The 21708-nt window shown below is 46.7% G+C and overlaps 1 protein-coding gene across 1 annotated transcript in view; it reads right to left on the bottom strand.

Annotated features, from left to right (window-relative positions):
* The window catches only part of SESTD1 (SEC14 and spectrin domain containing 1), a 138171-nt gene extending 121769 nt beyond the window's left edge, over positions 1 to 16402 (bottom strand). Inside the window, exon 1 of the mRNA XM_033945936.1 lies at positions 16075 to 16402. The gene's annotated coding sequence lies outside the window, so the exon portion shown is untranslated. The remainder of the gene's footprint in view (positions 1 to 16074) is intronic.
* Positions 16403 to 21708: the final 5306 nt, after the last annotated feature.

The following is a 21708-nucleotide window of genomic DNA, read 5'->3' as shown; positions in this document are numbered from 1 at the left end:
TCCCCGAACCCCCCCATCCCCCCAATCAGTAAACTTAATTCAAAGAGTCCACTTTGTCCATAATCAGAGACCAAGTACGGGTAATGGAAAAATAATAATCATGTTGTTTCGCAATAGAAAGCTCCATTGCGCTCATAGTTTGAATCTTCAAAGACCAATCCAAGATGGTAGGTGGCTCAGTCTGCTTCCAATGACTGGCTATCAAGCATTTAGCTGCTATCAGGCCCCACCTGCGAAGCTTAGTTTGCCAGGCATAGAAGCACACATTATGAAGACCCAATAAACAGCCCTGTGGTGCAAAAGGGATAAGAATTTGCAACAATAGTGACAGACAACCCACCACCCGCTTCCAGAAAGGTTGCAAGACCTTACAGTCTCACCAAACATGGAGGAAGGTGCCCGAGTCCACCCCATATCTCCAACAACTAGCAGAGACCCCCTGGATACATCTTATGCAAACGGGTAGGTATAAAATACCACCTGGTAAACACTTTATAAGCATTCTCCTGAATAAGAACACAGGAGGAGGCCTTACCCACCTCAATACATATCTGGGACCAGTCCCGTTCTGTAAATGAACACCCCAAGTCATGTTCCCAAGCCATTTTATATGGGGGATGAAAGGGAGACGAACCCCTAAAATATTGGTAAAGAGCCGAGATGGGCCTAGGTAAACCCCGAAGTGTAATCCATAACTGTTCCAAATGAGCTGAGAAGCGCAAAGACCTAAAATGGATCTTAATGATCATTTCCCAAGTTTCAAGACTAAGCTGGACAAGTTCCTGCTAAACAGCACAGTTACTTACCGTAACAGGTGTTATCCAGGGACAGCAGGCAGATATTCTTTACGCATGGGTGACGTCACCGACGGAGCCCTCGGTACGGACCTTTTTTACTAGAAAGTTCTAGTTGGCCGCACCGCGCGTGCTCGAGTGCCTTCCCGTCCGACGGAGGAGTGCGTGGTCCCCAGTTAGTATAAGCCAGCTAAGAAGCCAACCCGGGGAGGAGGGTGGGACGTAAGAATATCTGCCTGCTGTCCCTGGATAACACCTGTTACGGTAAGTAACTGTGCTTTATCCCAGGACAAGCAGGCAGCATATTCTTTACGCATGGGTGACCTCCAAGCTTACAAAGAGGGAGGAGGGATGGTTGGCCATTAGGAAAATAAATTCTGAAGTACAGATTGGCCGAAGTGCCCATCCCGTCTGGAGAAAGCATCCAGACAGTAGTGAGTAGTGAATGTGTGAACTGAGGACCAGGTGGCCGCCTTGCAGATTTCCTCAATGGGTGTGGAACGGAGGAAAGCAACAGAAGCGGCCATAGCTCTCACCCTGTGGGCCGTGACAGCACCGTCCAGTGACAGACCGGCCCGAGCATAACAGAACGCGATGCAAGCTGCAAGCCAGTTGGATAGCGTCCGTTTAGAGACCGGTCGACCCAAACGATTCGGGTCGAAGGTCAGGAAGAGCTGAGGGGACAAGCGGTGAGCCCTTGTACGATCAAGATAGTAGGCCAGGGAACGCTTGCAATCAAGACTGTGCAATGCCTGTTCCCCGGGATGTGAATGAGGTTTCGGGAAGAAAACAGGCAACACAATGGACTGGTTGAGGTGAAAAGCTGAGACCACCTTGGGAAGGAACTTTGGATGGGTGCGCAGAACCACCTTGTCATGGTGAAAAATAGTGAACGGTGGATCGGCAACCAGTGCATGAAGCTCACTAACCCTCCTGGCAGAGGTGATGGCAATGAGGAAAAGCACCTTCCATGTCAGAAATTTGAGCGAAGTTGTGGCAAGTGGCTCAAAAGGAGGTTTCATGAGGGCAGACAAAACCACATTCAGGTCCCAGACGACCGGAGGAGGCTTCAGAGGTGGTTTGAGGTTGAAGAGGCCCCTCATGAATCGAGAAACCAGAGGGTGAGCCGTGAGAGGTTTTCCCAGGACAGGCTCATGAAATGCCGTTATGGCACTGAGATGGACTCTGATTGAGGTAGACTTGAGGCCTGCGTTGGACAGGGAGAGCAAGTAGTCCAGAACAGTTTCCACCGCTAAAGAGGTGGGATTGTGATGATGACGGAGGCACCAAGAGGAGAACCTGGTCCACTTCTGATGGTAACATTGGAGGGTGGCCGGTTTCCTGGAGGCGTCCAAAATGAGTCGGACAGGCTGAGACAGATTTCCTGGAGAGGTCAGCCCGAGAGAAACCAAGCTGTCAGGTGGAGCGAAGACAGATTGGGATGTAGTAGAGATTGATGCTGCTGTGTAAGTAGAGTAGGAAACACAGGTAGAGGAATGGGCTCCCTGGAGCTGAGCTGAAGCAGGAGGGAGAACCAGTGTTGACGGGGCCACCGGGGAGCTATGAGGATCATGGTGGCTCCGTCCCTGCGGAGTTTGGATAAAGTCCGCAACATCAGAGGTAGAGGAGGAAAGGCATAGAGGAACCGATCCGTCCAGTCGAGAAGGAATGCATCCGGGGCCAGACGGTGAGGAGAGAAGAGTCTGGAGCAGAACTGGGGCAGCTGGTGGTTGTGAGGGGCTGCAAATAGGTCCACTTGCGGAGTGCCCCAGCGAGCAAAAATGGAGAGGAGCGTGGGAGGATCCAAAGTCCACTCGTGAGGTTGCAGGATGCGACTGAGATTGTCGGCCAGGGAGTTCTGTTCGCCCTGGATATAGACAGCCTTGAGGAAGAGACTGCGGGCCGTGGCCCAGGTCCAAATGCGAAGAGCCTCCTGACAAAGGAGGCGAGATCCGGTGCCGCCCTGTTTGTTTATGTAGTACATGGCGACTTGGTTGTCCGTGCACAGGAGCAGAACCTGAGGATAAAGAAGGTGCTGGAAGGCCTTGAGAGCGTAGAACATGGCTCGTAGTTCTAGGAAATTGATGTGATGTAGACGCTCCTGTGGGGTCCAAAGACCTTGGGTGCGTAGGTCTCCCAGGTGAGCTCCCCATGCATAAGGGGAGGCATCCGTGGTGATGATCATGGAATGCGGGGGCAGATGAAAAAGAAGGCCCCTGGAAAGATTTGAGGAGTTCAACCACCATTGTAGAGATCGCTGAAGAGACGATGTCACAGAGATGGGATGAGAAAGAAGATTCGAGGTCTGTGACCACTGGTTGGCCAGAGTCCATTGAGTTGTCCTGAGGTGGAGTCGTGCCAGGGGAAGCACATGCACCGTCGAGGCCATGTGGCCCAGGAGGACCATCATCTGTCTGGCAGAAATAGAGTGATGTAGGAGCACCTGACGACACAGGCGGAGCAGATTCCGCTGACGGTCGGAGGGGAGAAACGCCCTCATTAGAGTGGTGTCGAGAACTGCTCCAATGAACTGAAGGCGCTGTGTGGGAAGCAGATGCGACTTGGGGTAGTTGATCTCGAACCCCAGAAGATGGAGGAGAGAGATGGTATGATGAGTGGCTTGTAGCACAAGTGGAGACGTAGGTGCTTTCACCAACCAATCGTCCAAGTAGGGAAACACCTGGAGGTTGTGAGACCTGAGGAAGGCCGCCGCCACAATGAGGCATTTGGTGAACACCCTGGGTGATGAAGCGAGGCCAAAAGGTAGCACTTTGTACTGATTATGGCGATGGTGCACCTGGAATCGTAGGTAGCGACGTGAAGTTGGATTGATTGGGATGTGAGTGTAGGCCTCTTTGAGGTCCAGGGAACATAGCCAGTCGTTCTGAGAGAGATGAGGGTAAAGCGTGGCAAGGGAGAGCATTCTGAATTTCTCCTTGACTAGACACTTGTTGAGGTCCCTGAGATCGAGAATGGGACGTAGGTCTCCTGTCTTCTTTGGAACTAGAAAGTAACGGGAGTAGAATCCCCGGCCTCTTTGTTCCGGAGGTACTTCTTCGATGGCATTGAGAAGAAGGAGGGATTGGACCTCCCTCAGGAGGAGGGGGGTTTGAGTTGAAAGAGAAGCAGACTCTACGGGAGGATTGTCTGGTGGAAGAGTCTGGAAGTTGAGAGAGTAGCCGTGGCGGATGATGTTGAGGACCCACTGGTCCGATGTGATGACCTCCCAACGGCTGATGAAGATGTGGAGCCTGCCTCCGATTGGCTGAGGAAGAGGCAATGAGGGTGGAAGACTGGCTAAGCCCTGGAGAGAGGAGTCAAAAGAGCTGAGAAGGTTTGGCAGGAGGAAGAGGCTTGGCAGGTTGATTAGACTGGGCACGAGCCTGGGTGTGTTGGTGTTGGCGGCCCCGCCTAGGTTGCTGTGAAGGTGGGTTGAGCGGCCTAGCGGAGAACCTGCGCTGATATGAGGTCTGTGGTCTGTAAGGACGAGCAGGGGGAGCCTTTTTCTTTGGTTTAATGAGAGTATCCCATCTGGTCTCATGGGCGGAGAGTTTCTGTGTGGTGGTATCCAGGGACTCTCCGAATAATTCGTCTCCCAGACATGGGGCATTGGCTAGTCGATCCTGATGGTTGACGTCCAGATCAGAGACCCTGAGCCAGGCCAGACGGTGCATAGCCACAGCAATGGCAGATGCACGGGAGGTGAGCTCAAAAGAGTCATAGATAGAGCGCACCATAAATTTTCTCAGTTGAAGCAGGCTGGAGATGTGCTGCTGGAATAGTGGAACCTTGTGCTCCGGCATGTACTTTTGCATGGCGGAGAGTTGCATTACCAGATGTTTCAGGTAGAATGAAAAATGGAAAGAGTAGTTGTTTGCCCTGTTGGCAAGCATGGCATTCTGGTAGAGCCGCTTGCCAAACTTGTCCATAGTTTTGCCCTCTCTGCCAGGAGGGGTGGAGGCATAAACACTAGAGCCCTGAGTCTTTTTTAAAGTGGACTCTACCAGGAGAGATTCATGGGGCAGCTGGGGTTTATCAAATCCCGGGATTGGAATAACCCTGTAAAGGCTATCCAGTTTACGGGGTGCCCCAGGGACAGTCAGCGGATTCTCCCAATTTTTATAAAAAGTTTCCTGTAGGATGTCATGCACGGGCAACTTCAGGAACTCCTTAGGGGGTTGATCGAAATCTAATGCCTCCAGGAAAGCTTGTGACTTCTTAGAGTCAGATTCTAGAGGCAAAGATAAGGCCCCCGATAACTCCCTGAGGAATTTAGAAAAGGAAGATTGCTCAGGTTTAGATGTGGTATCGGGGGCCGAAGGCTCTTCGTCCGACGACGATGCATCCTCCTCGGTACCGAGAGGGGATTCTTCCCAGAGGTCCGGGTCTCTGACATCGGTGTGTGCGTGTCGAGAGACCGGAGTGGAAGGCTCGGTATGGTGAGTTTTAGACCGAGACTTGCCTGAGCGTACCGAGACGGTACCGGGGGATGAAGACCTGTGTCTGTCTCGGTCCCGGGAAGAACGGTGCCGGTCAGGTTCGTGGGAAGACCGGTGCTCCGTTCGGTCCCGAGGAGGATCGGTCGTCGTCAAGGCGACAGTCTCGGCATGGGTATGGAGATGTGACGCCGAGAGAATGGGCATGGAGGAGTCCATAGGTACCGATGGCGTGGATACCGGTTGGACGGTGCGGGGCTCGGGCCGGTCTGGTACCGAAAGCAGCGGTGCCAGGATAGAGGGCAAGAGCTGCTGAAGTTGCTGTTGGAGTTGTTCCTGCAACTTATCTTGGAGGATGGCCCCAATGCGGTCATCCAGGGGTGGCACCGGAACCACTTTTTTCTGCTTTGGTTCCATGGGTGCCGCTCTACGCTCCGGCGATGAGGAGGCCGATGACGAGGCACTCACCGATATCGGAGCGGAGCGCTTTTTGGTTCGGCGTGGGGCCGAAAGGGCTGGTGTCGCCACCGAGGTGGGAGGGCGCTCAAGGGTGGAAGGCTTCTTAGCCGGCTTACCTGGCGCCGGTGGCGCCGATGTCGTTTCAGGCGGTGTCGAAGTGGTCGGTGCCGATTTCGACGGTGCCGCAGGTGAAGAAGTCGAGTCCATAGTCGGGCCGGTGCCGAAAAGTAGACTTTGCTGGATTTGACGATTCTTCAAAGTGCGTTTTTTAAGAGTGGCACAGCGGGTGCAGGAGTCCGCCCGATGCTCCGGTCCCAAGCACTGTAAACACCAATTGTGTGGGTCAGTGAGGGAGATCGGGCGTGCACACCGCTGGCACTTCTTAAAACCGGGCTTTTTTTTCTTTTTGTAAGTGAAAGAAAAAAGCACCCGAAGGTGAATAAAAACGAAAAAGAACGCGAGCGGGAAGGCAAAAAGAGGATTTCAACGGAGTTGAAAAATGCACGTCTTCTTCGCTCCGCGGAAACGAAGAAACTGGGGACCACGCACTCCTCCGTCGGGCGGTAAGGCACTCGCGCACGCGCGGTGCGGCCAACTAGAACTTTCTAGTAAAAAAGGTCCGTACCGAGGGCTCCGTCGGTGACGTCACCCATGCGTAAAGAATATGCTGCCTGCTTGTCCTGGGATAATGGGATGTACACAGGTGAGGCTGGACTCATTTTAAAGCACTGGTCTTTGACCAGGGGGCCGCTGCGTGAGCGGACTGCTGGGCATGATGGACCACTGGTCTGACCTAGCAGCGGCAATTCTTATGTTCTTATGTCATCATTTTGAAACAGCATTTTGCAGTAACACCTGTCAATAATGGTCATAACCACAGTACATTTATTCTTGGGTTTACCATATATACTCGAATATAAACTGAGATTTTTGGGCCAAAAAAATGGAGATTGCGGCTTATATTCGGGTCATTGACCTCCCATCCCCTCCCGGACTTATTGCAGGCCTCTGCCAGGCCTGCTGTAAGGCCTGGTGGGGTTGGCCAAGACAGGAGGGATCCCTCCCATCTCCAGTCCCAGCTGACTGCCAGGTTTTTTTACCACCCTTCCACCTACCTTTTTGAATCCCTGGTGGTCCAGCGGTGTACGGGGCAGGAGCAAACTTTCTGAACTGAGCCCCTCGCTGACTGGCTGCCTCGAGTTCTCGCAGCCCAGCAGTGTACCGAGCATGAAAGAGCTTTCCTTGCTCCTGCCTGGCACTGAGCCGCTCGCTGAATGGATGCCCTGAGTTCTCGCAGGACTCAAGAGAACTTGCAGAAAACATTCAGCGAGCAGCTCAGTGCCCAGCAAGAGCAAGGAAAGCTCGCTAATGCCTGGTACACCGCTGGGCCACAAGAACTCAAGGTGGCCATTCAGGGAGGGGACTCAGCGTGGGGCAGGAGCATGGAAAGCTTGCTCCTACCCAGTACACAGCTGGACTACCAGGGATTAAAAAAGGTACGCAGGAGGAGGCGGGAGCGAGGTAAAAAAATTTGCAGTCGACCGGGACAGAAGGGATCCCTCCTGTTCTAGCCCACCATGTCAGTGGAGGCCTGCAGGACATGGGGAGAGAGGGGAAACAGGGTGAAGAGCCTGGCAGGGCAGGAAGGGAGGGAGGCTGGGTGCAGAGCCTGGCAGGGGATGAGGGGGCTGAGTGCAGATCCTGGCAGGGGAAGGAGTGGGGGGACAGGGCACAGATCCTGGCAGGGTACATGAATATTAACCCCCCCCATCTTACATTTGAGTCAACTTTTTCCTCATTTTTGGAAGAAAAGTGTACCCCATCTTATACCCAGATTGACTTATATTCAAGTGTATTGGGGGGTCTCATTGTCTTCCAGTCATTGTGTACATTCCAAATATAGAACTTTCATTTTATCATAGTTCAGTTTTAATCTATTAACCCTACACTAATTCAGTACCAATTCCATACAGTCCCCAGATCGTGCTAATACAGCATCCTGGTCATTCCCCCAACTTAACAAGAATCTAGATCATTTACATAACTAAAACAGTCAACCCAAACTGGTGAATCACCCTCCCTAAGAACTCCATGTACAAATTAAAGAGGGGGGAAATAAGATTCATGTGACTACCCACAGTCAACATTATAAGCCACAGAAAAAGCAGAACCACAGAATGATGAAAAAAAAATAAAAGGAATACAATTGAACTGTATGAAACCACTGACAGATTAGGTGATCCACGGTGTCAAAGGCTATAAAAAGATCTAAACAAAACAACTATAAATCAGCAACTCAATCCATCCTTCTATACACAGTATCAATGCAATACTTCTGGAGGAATTCTGCGCAACTGCTCAATGCAGGATTTATGCAGAATTCCTGATTGGCATGCAGAATTTGGCCAGCTGCTGGGATCAAAGAATATAAAAGCAACAGGGTTCTTCACTAGTTAATTTTTCTGCTTTTCCCATTTCCTCTCTCCTCAGTTTCTTCTCTTTTTTACAGCGAATGGCTCTGATTCAGGCATGGCACAGCTCTCAGTTTGAGCCTTGCAATGCCTGTAGTCTCCTACTATTCTCCTAAGAATGAAAGGAGAGTTCAGCTGGAGAAAATACAGCGCATGGAAGCAACAGTGAGAGCCCTGCAGAGTCTGAACAAGAGAGTAAAGTGTGACACGGTAAAAGGAAACCATTGCCAATTCTGCCCAATTTTGCCGCAGCAACAGTTGACCATTCCATGGTAGTGCCGTGGGAACAGAAACTGCTGCCACTGTAATACCGCAGTAATGGGGACCTAGGGCATCCTCCCCCAAGCCTACCTTTTAATGTCCCCAGTGGTCTAGTGCAGTGTTCTTCAACCACCGGTCCACGGTGCGATCAATGTGGCGTTATCTTCGAGCCAGCTCCCTCTTCCTAACTGATTCAGTGCACAAAGCCACGGGCCGTGGCTCCTACGGGTATCCTGCACCTGAACTGGAAGCCTTCTCTCTGACGTTGCAACATCAGAGGGAAGGCTTCCAGATGAGGCACAGGACGTGCAAGGTGCAATTAGTACTATTATGGGGGCGGGGTCTGGGGTGGAGATTGGGTAGAGATGGGCGGGGTCTGGCCCACGACTTAGCCCAGTGTTCTTCAACCGCCAATCCATGGACCGATGTCAGTCCACAGAATAATTCTTTTATTTCTGCCGGTCCATAGGTGTAAAAAGGTTGAAACACACTGGTCTAGTGGCTTCTTCGGGAGCAGGAAAGCACCCAACTTTTTCCTGCCCCTGACACTGCTAGAACCACCCGCTGCCACGGTCAAAAGACTCTCAAAATGACTGCCAAGATTTCATGTGACAGCCTTGCAAGACTTCGAGTCTCGGAAGCCATTTTGAGAATCTTCGGACTCTAGCAGCAAGCAGTTCTAGCAGCGTCAGGGGCAAGAAAGAATTGAGCTCTTTCCTGCTCCCAAAGAAGCCACTAGACCACTGGGGACTTTAAAAGGTAGTGCAAAGGGGGGGGGGGGGAGAGTCGGATTGGGTCGGCGTCAGACCACAGGGGGGAGGAGTAGGCAGGAGAAACAGATGGCAGGGGAGGAGAGACATGGACAGATGGCAGGCAGAACAGTTGGGGGAGGGGGCTCCCAACTGCCTGGAAAGGTGAAGTACACGTCCCTCCTTTCGACTTGGTTGCTGACATCTCTCCTGCCGCCTGTAAACAAATTTTACTATGGTTACATCAGAAATGTATCCTCAGTTGTAAAAGGATAGCAGCTTGACTGCACTCTCTAGGAGAATTAAAAAACAGGAGCAAGCCAACTCCAGTTGGTCTCAATACATACAAAGTTCATTCAGCCATCAGCAGAAATATCCATTGATTGAAAATCTGGAAAACACAGGACAAAACAACTGAACCTCAGAGTTCTGAATCTTCCAAAACCCTATTACAGAAGACCTGCTCATGAACAAAGCTACCTTCTGGCAAGAAATGGTTGGGGAAAAAAAGGAAGCGACACTCCCATTGCAAAGCAAAACTACTTAGATCCATCTACTGTGTTGGGAGTAGAGAATGACACGGGGAAAAAAACTGTCCCCGTCACTGCACTGGCCCCAGCCCATCATCCCCTTCACCGCCTCGTCACCACCATTCCCTTCACCGCCCCGTCACCATCACTGCCATCCCATTCACCGCCCCATCACCATCCTCACAGCATCCATACAAGCCTCAGTACTTCAATATTTAGCTTATTCCTTCCTTATAAATCAAAGTTCTGGCTGCTGAACTGCAGAAAGAGTTGTTCAGCTGGCAGGGCTTTGTTTATAAATTTTTATCAACACAACTAATATGCTACTTTATCCTGAAGCAAAATTAAAAAAAAAAAAAAAAAAAGAAATACAATTTTTTTTTCTACCTTTGTTGTCTGGTTTCTGCTTTCTTCATCTTCTCATTCAATTCCTTCTATCCACTGTCTCTCTTCTCTGTGTCTTCCATTTGCTCTGTTACTGTGCCTCTCCCTTTCTCCCCCCCAAATTGGTCTGGAACCCATCTTCTTCCCTCCGCTCCCCCCATAGTCTGGCATCTCTGTCTTCTTCCCTGCCAGCATCTTCTACCCACTCTCTCTTCCCCATTTCCCTTCAGCATCTTCTCCCCACTCTCTGTTCCCCATTTCCCTTCAGCGTCTTCTCCCCACTCTCTGTTCCCCATTTCCCTGCAGCGTCTTCTCCCAATCTCTCTTCCCTATTTCCCTTCATGTCTTCTCCCACTCTGTCTTCCCCATGTCCTTTCAGCATCCTTCTCCCCCCTCTGTCTTCCCAATGTCCTTTCAGCGTCCTTCTCCCCTTCTCTCTTCCCCATTTCCCTGCAGCGTCTTCTCCGCAATCTCTCTTCCCCATTTCCCTGCAGCATCTTCTCCCCACTCTCTGTTCCCCATTTCCCTTCAGCGTCTTCTCCCCCTCTGTCTCCCCCATGTGCTTTCAGCATCCTTCTCCCCACTCTGTCTTCCCCATGTCTTTTCAGCGTCCTTCTCCCCCTCTGTCTTCCCAATCTCCTTTCCGCATCCTTCTACCCATTCTCTGTTCCCCATTTCCCTTCAGCATCTTCTCCCCACTCTCTGTTCCCCATTTACCTTCAGCGTCTTCTCCCCACTCTCTGTTCCCCATTTCCCTGCAGCATCTTCTCCCCACTCACTGTTCCCCATTTCCCTGCAGCGTCTTCTCCCCACTCTCTGTTCCCCATTTCTCTTCAGCGTCTTCTCCCAATCTCTCTTCCTTATTTCCCTTCAGTGTCTTCTCCCACTGTCTTCCCCATGTCCTTTCAGTGCCCTCTCCCCACTCTTTGTTCCCCATTTCCCTTCAGCGTCTTCTCCCCACTCTCTGTTCCCCATTTCCCTTCAGCGTCTTCTCCCACTGTCTTCCCCATTTCCCTTCAGCGTCTTCTCCCACTGTCTTCCCCATGTCCTTTCAGCGTCCTTCTCCCCACTCTGTCTTCCCCATGTCCTTTCAGCGTCCTTCTCCCCCCTCTGACTTCCCCAAGTGCTTGCAGCGTCCTTCTCCCCCCTCTGACTTCCCCAAGTGCTTGCAGCATCCTTCTCCCCCTCTGTCTTCCCCATTTCCCTTCAGCATCTTCTTCCCACTCTCTGTTCCCTATGTCCCTTCAGCGTCTTCTCCCACTGTCTTCCCCATGTCCTTTCAGTGTCCTTCTCCCTCCTCTGTCTTCCCCATGTGCTTGCAGTATCCTTCTCCCCCATGTGCTTGCAGATTCCTTCTCCCCCATGTGCTTGCAGATTCCTTCTCCCCCTCTGTCTTCCCCATTTCCCTTCAGCATCTTCTCCCCACTCTCTGTTCCCCATGTCTTTTCAGCGTCCTTCTCCCTCATGTGCTTTCAGTGTCCTTCTCCCCCCTTTGTCTTTCCCATGTGCTTTCAACGTCCTTCTCCCCCCTCTGTCTTCCACATATGCTTTCAGCATCCTTCTTCTCACTCTGTTTTACCCATTTCCCTTCAGCATCTTTTCCTCTCCACCCCACCTTTACTCCCTTTCTCCCTCCCTGCGCCTTACCTTCGTGGTACTTTCACCCCCCCCCCCCTGCAGTGAAAACACCTCAGCCGCTTCCGCCATGCACTCGCGCCCCCCCCCCTCCCCTGGACAACAGGCCCGGTGCGACAAACCTCCCTTCCCTTTACCTATGGCCATTGATGTCTAAACTGCCTTCTTAAAGCAGCCGGAGCGTTGAAGTTGCATATGGCTGCCGGAAAGGTCATTTCTGATGCAACTTCCGGTTGCGTCAGAGATGACCTTTACAGCAGCCACACGCAGCTTTGACGCTCCAGCTGCTGTAAGAAGGCAGTTTAGACATTGCAGCCACGAAGGTAGGGGGCAGGGAGGGAGTAGGGAGATGTTTAAACTCGGTGGCGGTGGCAGTAAGGAGGGGGGAGCGCCACAGGTAACCGCGCGTGTGCCCTCCCTTAACTGCGGGTTATCCGTGTCTACCCGCAGGTAGCCGCGGGTAACAGCCACCGTGTCATTCTCTAGTTGGGAGTCCATGGTAGAGGTACACTCCTTGTTTATTTTGTATTTCTCCAGGCCCAAAAGATTATATCAAGACTATATTTCAGGAGAAGGACAATAATTTTTAAGATAGAAGATTTGGATAGACCCAGGCCTGAATTGCACCAGACTATGACTGATCTTAGTGCCTTTTTCTTTAGTAATGTTATGCGAGATTATCTGACATTTAGGGCTCCTTTTACAAAGGTACGCTAGCGTTTTTAGCACACACATTGGATTAGCGTGCGCTAGCCGAAAAATTGCCACCTGCTTAAAAGGAGGCGGTAGCGGCTAGCGTGCATGGCAATTTAGCGCGCGCTATTCCACTCGTTAAAGCCCTAACGCACCTTTGTAAAAGGAGCCCTTAGTGTAAATTTTGAAATGCTTCTAAAAATAAACACAACCATCTACTTAAACAAAACAATAAAGTGGACAATTAAAACTCTAGTTTTAACAACCAACTAAAAGCGAAAAAACAAACAACGATCACAGCCCTTTCTTGCTATCATAGGTTTAAGCTGTACAATTAATTACTTAAACTCATTTAATTATATCTAACACAAACAGCTTCGATGTGCATGCGACAGTATATTTCCTGCTAAGTTGGGACACCTGGCTCAACTATTTATTTCTAGAACAGAATAGGTAGTTCTAAATGTAGCATAGGGTCTATAAAGCGCTGCTTCCCAACCTTCTCCTGCAGACACATCCAACCAATCAGGTTTTCAGGATTACTACAATGAATATATATGAGATAAATTTGCAAACAGAAGTCACACTATACCTAAATCTGTCTTAAACAAATTCATTATGGTGATCCTAAAAACCTGACTGGCCAGGTGTATCTCCAGGAGAAAGCTGATGAGCACTGCTATAAATAACAAAAAGAAGGTCTGTGCATTAGCTAAAAGACCAGTCAGTGCTGCTGGAAGGTCAATACAAAAAGCTACACAGTAAAGCCATGTGCAAATGTACCACAGTTTCTACCACAAGCTCAAAACCACACCTTGCAGAAAGTTCATAACATTGCATAAAATTGTCCGAGAACTCACAAGCTAATCGGGGAAGCTTGCCAGGCACATACACATAAGGGTGAGTGTTAACTGCAGCTTCTTGTGTGCATGCCCCCAAAATTTTAAAAAAAAGTTACCAGCACACATTTGTGACTGTTATGTACATATTGATCCTGCAAAAATTTCTTCCACATAAAAGTTTTTGAAAGATCGATTATTTATACACAGAACAGCACCGAAGATACATGCTGGCAACTTTCATGTTTGATGACATGACGTGGTGAGACCTCATTTAGAATATTGTTTACAACACGATTGGTAACATACTTCCCATTACTGACAGCCTTTCCTATTCTATGATAATGTTTGGGGGAATAGCTTCAAGTACAATATTGGACAAATACAGTGCGAGACTACTTAAGGCCTTATTACTGATTGCTTTTAAAACCATATTGTCCCACTGGAAAGACTTCTCCTCCTTGAACTATAACGAATGGTTGAATACTGTCTGTCTGTTTGCCAAATACGAAAAAGCAGCAGCAGAAAGGATGAACACTTTTCCATCTTTCAATAAAGTATGGTCTAAAATATTGTCTTGCGATGCTACTGTTTGCCATTAAGCCTGGTTTTCCCTATGTTTCTTTTATTATGCAACATGTAATGTATGTTATATTGCTATGTAACATGCCATGTACTTTTTCACCTGCTTATCTTTCCTGCAAGCTGATGATATTCATGCGTTTTCTGTTTTTCTTACTGCATTGTTTTGTTTGTTTGAAAAATCTTCAATAAAAATTATTGAACAAAAAAAGAATATTGTGTACAATTCTGGAGTTGCACCTTTAAAAAGGTATAAACAGGATGGAGTAAGTCCAGAGCACAGCTACTAAAATGGCCATCATAAAGCATATGGAGACAGACTTAAAGATGGAAGAAAGGTGGGAGAGGGGAGATATAAAGACGCTTATATGCAGTAACTTTCTGCATCAGCCTCTCTTAGTGATGCTCCCTAATGCTGGGATCCTTGGGGCGTATCGACTCCTTTCTCCTTACCATGGCTGATGCACAAGGCTGATTAGTGCAAGGTTAGTGTGTGAGGCTTTACTGCCTACAAAATAAGTCGTGGCAAGTGCTCACATGCCAATGGTGAAATTAGCACATGGCCATTAATAGGAAAAATGTTAAATGTGTATAGTTTTTATACCATTTCCAAATTTTCCTTATTTGTACAATTGTTAACAAAACTGTAAATTTTATGCTAAACTGTACATCACCTTGAGTGAATCTCTTCATGAAGGCGTTTAATAAAGCTCAATAAATAAAACAGGCAGTGTTCACAAAGTTAGGTATTATCAGCATCTACTATGTCTTGAGAGTGTGGCACAGGGGTTGCAACTGCAGCCTTGGCACCCGAGGTTGTGGGTTTGAGCCCACACTGCTCCTTGTGACCCTGGGCATGTCACTTGGTCCCCTGTTGCCCCATGTATGTTAGATAGATTGTGAGCTCACCGGGACAGACAGGAAAATGCTTGAATAGTTGAATAAATTCATGCAAACAAAGGAGAAGGTATAAAAAAATAAATAAACAAATAAAGTCAATCAATCAATCAATCATTAGAGTATAAAAATATTGCTTGTTTATATAAAGAGTGATATTGGACTTCCAAAACAGAACACTGTGGGGCTCATAATCAAAATAAAAATATGTCTAAAATCCCGTCCTAATGGGCACTTGGACAACCTAAAAGGCAGGTTGTCCAAATGCCGATAATCAAAACAGGTTTTTAGATGTGTCCAGAGACTTTTTAGGCCTCTGAATCCTACTGTGCACCCATAGCTGAAAGGGACATTTTTGAATGAGTGGTTAGGGCTAGATATGGGCAGGATGTGGGCCGACCTAGACTTAGTTGAAGTACAGGGATAACTTGAAAGTTTGACGAGACTGCCTAGACGGAACTTATACGTTGTGACTTAGGCAATCTAAAAACAGGTCTAAGTGCCCAATAAGGTTCCAAAGGTACATGTGATTTTAAATATTATGTGCTTTTTTTGGTGGGGTGAGGGCAGGAATGAAGTGTTTATATTTTGCATTTGTGTTTATATTTGTATCGATACAAATAAACAACGATATCTATAAAACTTTTAATCTCAAAGAAGCAAAAGACAATGCATAATAAAATAAAGTGTTAAATACAAATATCCAAAAGCGTACAACAACCGAGACGGCCTCAGAAACAGGAAGAAAAAAAAAAATTCTTAAGTATGAGTCAATAGCTCCCCCTCCCTGAACAATACAGTTAAAAATAGAAATACAGCCAAGCGACCAAGGATGAAGAGGTCATACATTGTTCCCCCTCTCTCTCTCCTTCAGAACAAGACCAAGAAACAAAAGCACCTGGGAAAGATCCTTCACTTACTGCACAAGGAAAGAGACTAGGGAGGAGGAAACAAGAAGGAGCGAAGGAAAGGAACCGGTAGGAATAAAAGAGGACAAAAGAGAGAGAGAGCACGGAGAAGGCAAGAAAGTATTAAGAACGATAAAGGGCGGTCAGTCCAACCCATTCACATCATGAAGCCCATCAAATCGTAACTCGCCGGAGCATTTCCCTGGAAAGGGCAACAGAGTGGCAGAGATACCAAGTCACACGCATTCGGCTATCCTCACACTCTCAGCACCTCTCTATACACGCATTCGGAGACCAGAGGATCAGTCTGCCATTGCCATCTCTCCCTCTCCCTTCTTCTCTTTCTAGCATGTCATCCCCCCTCTACTCCCGGTACGCGATCCAGCACCTCTTCCAGAAACCCCCCCTCATCCCCTTCCTACCGTCAAACTGATACCTGAGATCGCCCACCACCAATCCCGCTGCTTTCCTTCTTCGGTGACCCGTCCCCCTCTGACAGAACCTCGCTCCCTCGGAAGCGTCCCGCCTTGCCGGAAACAGGAAGTTGCGTCAAGGAGGGCAGAGGGCTGGAAAATTGGGGGGAGGGGGGGGGAAAGTTTGCATTAGAAGCCGGCGAGAAGCCGGATAAGGAAAGCCACGGGGGCTTGTTGCGAACGATCTCAAATGCAAGTTGGAAGTAGAGAGCTGTGGGGATGGAAGTAGTTCCTGCGGGGTTCACGTGCGAGCGTAGGAGCCTCTCAGTGGTCAACTTAGGTACCCAGAGTCCTCCGAGACGTTCGAGTACCGCCTCCTATTTTCATCATAAATTCGGCGCAGACGCTCTTGCTGTTTTGCCTGCCCTGCACTGATGCAGCTAGGCTAGGTTCATACTGACACGTGCATGGCCCAGCACCATCAGAGGTCGACGGATCTGCTAGAAGTGACAGTATCTATTGAGAAATTCCTCAGGAAGTTTTATTAAACAGCGAACTCACTGTCAGATATATAGTACATGCTTAATTAACATCAGGGCTTTTTTCTTGCAATATTAGTCATATTGTTCCAACACATAATCATTAAGAATTCATCTTTAAAGACTAATGATGTAATTATAGACCAGTGGCATCTATATCTCTATCAACTAAGGTGATGGAAGGAAGAGTTGCATTACAACTTATGGAATATTTAGATCAAAATATCCTACATAAATCTTAGTCCAGTTTTAAACATGGTTGTAGTATGGAAGCAGTTCTGGGTACCTTGTTATCAGACATTAGAGGAGAGATTAGTCATGGTAAAAAGGTTCTCTTAATGCAGTTTGATATGTCAAGTGCATTTAATTTGGTGGATCATAAAATCCTGTTTAACTTATTAAGCCATTATGGTAGTCACGGTTTAGTAGAAGATTAGTCCCAGAGTTTCCAGATGAATCGTTCTTACCCTGTTCAAATGAATAAAGTTTGCTCTTTCTCCTGGGTCTTCACATGTGAAGCTCCCCAAGGTCCACCAGTATGGCCAATCTTGTTTAATATTCTACTAGCCGCCTCCAAAATGGATTTTCTCTCTTACATCGGTACATGGGTTTTGCTTTTTAAAGTCCTGGGCAGCAATGTTCAAATTAAAATTTAATAAAGACAAGACTAAATTTATAAATTTTAATGTTTAATCCCACTCTGTGGCTTGGAGGGAGGTAAGTAACAGGCAGTCATGCTAGTTAGTGACAGGCAGTCATGCTATTTGGCAGTACCACTTGGAGCAGGGGCTCAGCTATGCCAGAGTTTGGAAAACCTATGAGGCATGGTGCACACGGAGGCAATTTCGCCCCTTCTTTATTCCTTGCCTCACATACTAGCCTAAATAGAACAAAAGACCCCCCCTCTCATCAATACTGGGCAAGTTTCTCAAATAATATCATCATATAACATTTAAATGCTTTTAAATATTTAAATGTACTCATAAGCTCTTCAGCAAGGCGCCACAGCAGCGGTACAATGTCGCTGGAAAGGTGCTTGAATTTTAATCATTTCAAAGCTCAATACAAATGGCATTAATCTTCAAATCCAGAGGTTGATATAAACTTTCTCAATAAGTGCTGGATTTGTGTAATATCAATATATAGTTTTCAAAAAGACGCCTCAGCCCCACCTCTCCACAACTGTAATAATTTTATACTGTGGGAAGTTCACTGTGGCTCCTCATCATTGGCTGTCTATTTGATATACTTTTATGTTCATTTTAGTTTATCATTTTATGTTGTAACGTATATGTTGTCTTCATGAATAAATAATTCTTTTAATAAATAGTTTTTTTAATGATTTTAGATTTTATGTTGTTATTAAGTATATACATCTACATAGCTGTTCAATACTTATCTCAGCTGAACCCGGGAGTCAGACCCGACATGTTTCGCACAAAAAGTGCTTTATCAAGGGTCTCCCAAGGCTGCCGCTGTCACCCGACTCCAACTAAATTGTGGGGCTGAGGCGTCTTTTTGAAAACTATATATTGATATTACACAAATCCAGCACTTATTGAGAAAATGAATTTTAATCATAGCACATTGCATGGAGCAAGGATTCTTGCTTCTACTGGAGTGGCAAATGTTATGGCTCTACAAAAGCTGTTTAACAGTAGACCACTTATCTGAAAAGGTCAGTTCACGGCTCCAACACAGTCTGTGTTTCGCTAAGCTATATCAGGAAGCTGGAAGGATAAGCTTTTTATATTGATTTTATTTGCAGTGTGCAGTGCCTGAGTCCATTGGTCTACACACTTAGTGAAAGGACCCCTAGTATTTGTTAGTTTGAAAACCTTAAATTCAATGTTGGCTTTAGCTTTGCTCATGTCAGTTGATTGGATGCCTTTGTTAACGGTACTGAGAAGAATGTAGTCTGATGGGGGTATGGATGTAAAATCACATATCACACGTATTAGCTGAATATTGAAAACTCAGGACTGCATATACAAGAGGGTGCTGAAAAGTTAACAGCTCAACCAACTAACTTCCTAAATTCTGAGTGTTATTTTGCCACTGTAGCTGAAGAGTGTTATCTTATTTTGTTAAGTACCAATTTGCAGAAACAAAATTCAATGTTTTTGACATTTGTTTCAGATCATTGATTGAGAACTTGGGCTGAGAACTTTTCAGCACCCCCTCATACTCTAATTTATGAGTCAGTACCATAATTCTGTGTAACCCACAGGGCATATATGCTCTGCTTGTTCTAAATGGAACTTGTATATTTCTTTACAGTGTCAATGATTATGCTGTTTTGCTTTACCTTGTTGTATATTTATAGGACTTGAACTGTATCTGGTTCAAAAAGTAATTTATTCAAATTGCTTTGACATTTTATCAAAACCTTTTCATTGTTTTGTGTTTAGTTTTCTAAAATGTGTGTAAGAAAAGCCTTCAAATATAAATGTGAATTAGGACGTGAAAATACAGGTGTAATCTGAAAAGACTTTATGCATTATAAGACCTCAAAGCCTTTGCTGCTTAGATTACCACTGAGCTAAATTCCAGTGTAATATTAATGAAATTAGATTAATAATTGTGTACTATACATCTATGAGTTAACCTTTATTAATGAGGACAGGACACCAAGGATAAATGGCGCCCAAAGTTAGGTACTGAGATGTTCAGTGCTAACCCTGTATTTTGTAAATGGTGCTCTCCATGGAGAGCATCATCATAGAATACTAGCTTAGCATGCATTTCACACCTAACTTTGGGTGCGAGCATTTACACTTGCCAAAATCATGAAGGTAGAGGGATACCCAGCTAAAGATGAGGATGCCCATGGCTACAATACTGGTGCTGTTGGTGTATGGGTCTGTGAGGGAGTCTACAGGATGCTACCACTCCCCCGACTGGATACTCCTTCACAATGTCAGAGCTACCTTAATATAGTTAGCTCCTCCTTAGGAGAAATTGACATGGAAAGGAGGAGGCAGGGCACAAGAAGTATAAGAGGCAGGGCTAGAGCTAGGTTAAGCAGGCCCAGGGGAGAAGGAAGAGGTGATTCCCATATGCACCTTAACTACAACCACTAGACACTGCTTGGCTGAGGTAAGCCAACCTTTCTTTTGCTGAACACTTATAAGTCTTCTCTGGCTGGGGCCAGACCTTAACTGTCTCAAGAAAGACTTCTAAAGACTTTGTTTAGGGTGTGGCAGTCACAAAACAAAGAGACTGTTCCTTATATACCTGTCCTTGTGAAATAACTTTCAGGCTAAGGGGATTAGCTCCACCTTGAAAGAGGAAGCTGAACAGTATAGTCAGTGCCAGACAAGCAGTAATTTTTTTTCTTGAAGATTTTGAGCTTGAAGGTGATAGAATATTACCGGTAGTTGTAAAAGATTTCAATCTCCTGGGCTCTTTTGTAAACAAAGAAGCAACTAGCAGGGAAGAAATACTCTGCAGAATAGCACTTGGTCACTCTTCAATGAAGGTGCTCGACAAAGTATTCAAAGGCAAGGAAATAACACTCCAAATGAAGATCAGACTTGTTCACACACTCATTTTCTCAATGGTCAATTACAGATGCGAAAGCTGGACACTACAGAAACAGGACAGAAGACTCACTCATTTGAGCTTTGGTGCTGGAGAAGGATTGTATATTTGCCTTGGTCCACCAGAAGAACTAATAAATCGATTCTGGAAGAGATCAAACTGGCTATGTCACTTGAATCCCAAATGATGAAGTTACAACTGTCTTATTTTGGTCACACCGTCAGAAGAGAGAGATCACTGGAGAAGGATATCATGTTTAGGAAGATCAAAGAAACTAGGCAAAGAGGGTGACCTGCAACCAGATGACTGGACACATTGAAAACAACCATGGGGCTGACGCTAGAGGACCTTACTGGACTAGCACAAAACAAATTTCTTTTTAGATCTGTAATTCATTGCTAGGACTCAAACATGAATCAATTTAACTGACACTCAGTGGGCTCTAGTGCTGCCAGTAAAACATGGAAAAACTAATCCAGATCATAATGGAGGGACAACAGCAGCAGCAATTTATTCAGACCCAGCAACAGCAGTTTATGCAGGTGCACTTGGAGCAGCAGTGGCAGGTTCAACAGGGCTCTCACAATCCGGACCTTTCCTAGACTACAGGGACTAGCTTCTGAACCTAGGAAGGAGAAGAGAAGCCTGGGAGGAAGAACCCAGTCAAGGGAGGAATTTGGCTGAGTACATACTCCTTAGTTCCAATTGAAAATTATTATAATGAACTCAAGTGATCTTATATATCTCACATCTCTTATCACTTGTTATGATAAAATTAAGTACTAATTTTCAATATAAAATTTATTTCCAGTACAAAATTTATGTTATGTGAAAAGCTCAGACTCATAGGTGGGTTGTTGGGTCTGAGCTTTTCACATAACATAAATTTTATACTGGAAATAAATTTTATATTGAAAATTAGGACCTAATTATATCATAACAAGTGATAAGAGATGTGAGTACATACTCACCATGCAGGAGAGACTGAAAAAAGCTGGAGAAACAGCCAAACTCTGTTTGGAGAAGGCTCAGGTGGAACAAGCTTGAGTCTGCAACCAGAATGCGATGCAGAGAGTCTTCCAGCTGGGAGACAGAGTCTTGGTCCTTCTGACATCCTCCGAAAGCAACATATTGTGTAAGTGGCAGGGACTGTATGAAATAGTGGAGGACTGGACCTGTTAACTACGAGGTAACTCAACCCAACAAGAGAGATAAGGCAAAGTCAGTCTGTTAAAGAAATGAGTCCCAGTAATAGCAGCATTAGTCCAGAGGGATGACTTTGGCTCAGAGGTCATGACAGAGACAGGACTTCTACAAGTTCCCTTTAATGATCAGCTTTCTCCTCTACAGAGAGCTAACCTGGAACAATTGGTAAAGCAAAACCAAGATGTGTTTTCAGGGAAGCTGGGCTGGACTCACTTTGCAACTCACGATATTATCATTGAGCCAGGTGTGGTAGTCTGATAAAGGCCCTATCAAATCCTGGCAACTCGGCAGCAGGCTATGATGAAAGAAGTTGCTGACATGCTGGAGCTAGATGTTATTGAAGAGTTTGCAAATAACTGGTCTTCCCCC

This window comes from Geotrypetes seraphini, chromosome 5, assembly GCF_902459505.1.
Source record: "Geotrypetes seraphini chromosome 5, aGeoSer1.1, whole genome shotgun sequence".
NCBI classification, from domain to species: Eukaryota; Metazoa; Chordata; class Amphibia; order Gymnophiona; family Dermophiidae; genus Geotrypetes; species Geotrypetes seraphini.
Note: the sequence above shows the minus strand (reverse complement) of the source record. Positions and strands in the feature narration are given on the sequence as shown.